This window comes from Centroberyx affinis, unplaced genomic scaffold, assembly GCF_046629955.1.
Source record: "Centroberyx affinis isolate AG114_WGS23_722 - 3 ecotype Tasmania unplaced genomic scaffold, CSIRO-AGI_Caff_v1 ptg001477l_1, whole genome shotgun sequence".
Lineage (NCBI taxonomy): Eukaryota > Metazoa > Chordata > Actinopteri > Beryciformes > Berycidae > Centroberyx > Centroberyx affinis.
The window spans coordinates 29,194-32,854 of NW_027279945.1; the positions used below are offsets into that span (position 1 = coordinate 29,194).

General features: G+C 45.9%; 1 pseudogene; it reads right to left on the reverse strand.

The window, feature by feature from the left end:
• Positions 1-1,300: 1,300 nt before the first annotated feature.
• Positions 1,301-2,576, reverse strand: LOC139650285 (forkhead box protein O3 pseudogene; annotated as a pseudogene).
• Between the last annotated feature and the right edge of the window lie 1,085 nt (positions 2,577-3,661).

The following is a 3,661-nucleotide window of genomic DNA, read 5'->3' on the forward strand; positions in this document are numbered from 1 at the left end:
AAATATGGCCTAGAGGCCTAGCGGCCGGCGGGACTGGTTCTTCAATCTCCAGCGGGTTTTCGATCTCCAACCTCTGCTCTCTGACCTTCCGCGCCTCCCTCCTTCTCTTGCTCTCTTCCCGGGCCCCATATGTGACCAGATCACTCCCTTTGATGGTATTCTTACCCCTCACTGTTCACCCGACCTCATGGCATCCCAGCAGTTATGTAATTCCCTGATGGCAGGATCAACAACCTTGGCAGTAGCCTACCTGACCCAGGAGACACACAGATCCCCGCCAAGGTTTACATAACAAATGGCAGACGGGGCCATACACACTGTTGATCTGGCCCGTACGAAAAAGAAGTGGAGTAATCCTATGATGAATTTTAGAAGAAGGCTATCACAACAAAAGTTACTGTAGGTCCAAAAATTACACCACGAAAAAATCCACAGTACCACAGACACACCATAAGTTCCTATAGGAATATCAGTGATTTTTCATGGCGGGAGGTTATGCATAAAGGACAGTTCTTCTCTGGATCTGCATCTAATAGTCCATGGTTGTTAAATCGTTTTGTTTACATTGAGCCCTAGTCCAATTAATGGATTAGCTGCTGTTCAGTAAACTGTCTTATGTAATTGTATCATGCTCTGAGCGTCTTAAAGGGGGTTGCGTCACTCAAAATAGGCTACTGTGTTTCCAGACAAACCGGTTACTAAGTTGCCATTTCTGTTTGCTCTAATTCCAGCCATGTGACTGACTGTGGCCTCAGAGAAATATTATGCACATACCCATAAGGGGCATCAAGTAAAAAAACAACAAAAAAACACTAAGGTATGGCAAAGTCCCTCCATGTGATAGGATTTTCCATCAAAACTTCCCATCCACATATACTAAATTTCTGGGGACAAGAAGAACAATGACTGGTGTCGGACAACATATTATAATTTTGTCAATTTTATAGATTATTAGACCTACAGTATGTCACCAGCCCCACACAGTTTAGAGGGATCAATGGTCTCGAATGCTCCCCTGATGTGATTTATTTAGATATGGCTTCCAAATGATTTCTGCCCGTTTTTGTTTGATCTGTGATCTCCATTACAATGATAAAAACCACAAGATTTAATTTGGACCCAGGCTGAGGCACGACGCGTGCCATACCTTTTACCATTCCCAGTTGACGCCCGTGAAAGAAATGTGTGTAATGTCCAGTGTGCGCGTGTGTGTGCGTGTGGTCGTCGGAGGTTTACAAGCCACATGCTTCTTGTTTTTGTTTTGATGGAGGAAGGAGGGGGGCGGTGGGATGACTCTTACCTTCCATCCTGCAGAGCTGTTGCTGTCGCCTTTGTCTTTGAAGTAGGGGACGCATCTCACCATCCAGTCATAAATCTGGGACAGTGTCAGTCTCTTGTCCGGCGTGCTCTGTATGGCTTTGGTTATCAGGTCGGCGTAGGAGAGATTCCCCCAGGCGTTCCGGCGAGATGATGCTTTCCTCGGCGTCTGCTGGCTCCCCAGACCGCCAGGGGTCAGCGCGCCGGAGGTGGCCGTGGGGGAGTGCGAGGAGAGCGGGGAGCCTCCGTTCTCCAGGCCAGGAGAGGAGAGCGGTCCATCGGCCACGGGGCTGTTGCTGCTCTGGTCCTCCGTCGCCGCGCCATTGACGCTGATGGCCGTAGAGGTGGCGTTGTCGTCTTCATCGTCCTCTTCCTCGGGTATAATATCTGTGTCATTGCTCTCCGGTTTCACCGCGTTAGAGTCCGGTCGTGGCAGCGGCCAGGTGCACGATCTTGGCCGCTTCTGAGGCTCGAAGTCCGGGTCGATTGCCACGTCCAAGTCCAGGAGAGGGTCGGGGAGCGGAGCCTCAGCCATCTCCTCCTCCTTCACAATCTTGTCCCCGCTGCCAGGTGATAAAGTTATAAGACACGAAACGGAGAGCTGTCAAAGTCGCGTCCCATGAATGCGCGCCCCCGTTCTTTGTTGCTATTCCAGACCAGCGAAGTCCCCAAAGGGCCACAAGCAACTCAGAGCTATTTATCCCTGTTGAGGACAAAAATAACCAACACACTCGGTTAGGTCCAAGTTCAAATTCAGCCTATTCTACTAAAATTTTGCAATTTCTAGGGTCTAGTCTGAAGGTTTTAAAAAATCCTTATTTCAAAGCCGCTACAATACCTCTTTAAAATGACAAAAAAGTTGAAATTACGCATATCCATCAGCCTGACTGAGCTCAACACGGTAGGCTATGCAGCTCTTCTAATACAGACACTACTTGCTCATCAATAGTGGAGCTCAACCCCAAATCCCGTCCTGGTGCAAGGAATCTGAATCCACCTACTGGAGATCAATGGCTGAGGAGAAAGTGCTCAAACCTCACCACACTGGGAATAAATCCTCTCTGAAGACCTGTATGCCTTAGATGAAATACCTTGCACGGCCAGTCACTTGCGCTCCGTGGCAACAAAAAGGGGGAAAAGGCTAGATCCTGGATAGTCCACAGCCACTTCCAGATGCCATCTTGACTAATTCTCTCTTTCACTCCCTCCAAGTGATCTCTCTCTCTCTCTCTCTCTCCGCTGTACGGGCTGATAGGAGGATGTATGCAGGGCAAGTCGGTGTCGATGTGGAATAAGAAGACTGCCACCTCACTCTGGGTTACTACTGTATCTCGCTTGCTCTCTCCACAGCGCTGCACACACACACACACACACGCATACACACTTACACACACACACACACTCATACACACACACACACACACACGCATGCAAGTCGATCAAGGGCCAGCCCCCTGGATCCTGTGTATGGGATCGCCTTTTAAAGAGACACCGTCCTACAGGACAGTACAGTCTGTGCGCGAGGAGGGACAGAATGAACACGTCCCGACATGTTGAGGGGCACAGGAATAGAAGGACACATAGTCATAACAACAGCAATTTGACAAATAGAAGACATCTTCACGGGACAGAACGATCATAACCCAGTGATAATGTTTTAGAAGGATATTTTACAGATATCTACTGTGATCGAGTCCCTATTGGAATATTATAGAGATTTTTCCTCAAGGTTTGATAGAGGCAATTGTTTTGCACTTCCAACTTGATTTACAGGATACCCGTTGGCATCAATTAAATACTGGAAATGTGCGACAACATAGCTACAGGTTTCGACTTTGTTACAATGCGTGATATTTGATATAACTGATTATTAATATTTTATAAACAGCTGACTTTAGTGAAATAGAAATTGACCTTACAAAAAAGGAAATAATAATAAGAAGGCTACTATACGATTTAATATCACAACAAAACAATATGTAAATATATATATATAGATATATAATGTCCTATGAAAATATTCTAATGCTACTATGGGACATGATAAAAAAAATACCATAATGTACCACCAGGTCATTGTAAATTCACTCATTGAGTGCCACAGGTGCAATTCAATCCCTATAGGAATATTATAGGGAAATTGCAGTGATACCATAGGAGATGATACAATACAATTCAGTGTGATAAGGTCACTATAAACTCACTATTGATCACCACAGACACACTACAAGTCCCCACTGCAATATCATAGGAATATTACAGTGATTTTTCATTGGGGCGTGTGTGTCTATGTTTAATGCTTTCCCTCTGTTCAGCATTTTGAAATATCCCGAGGAAACTGTAT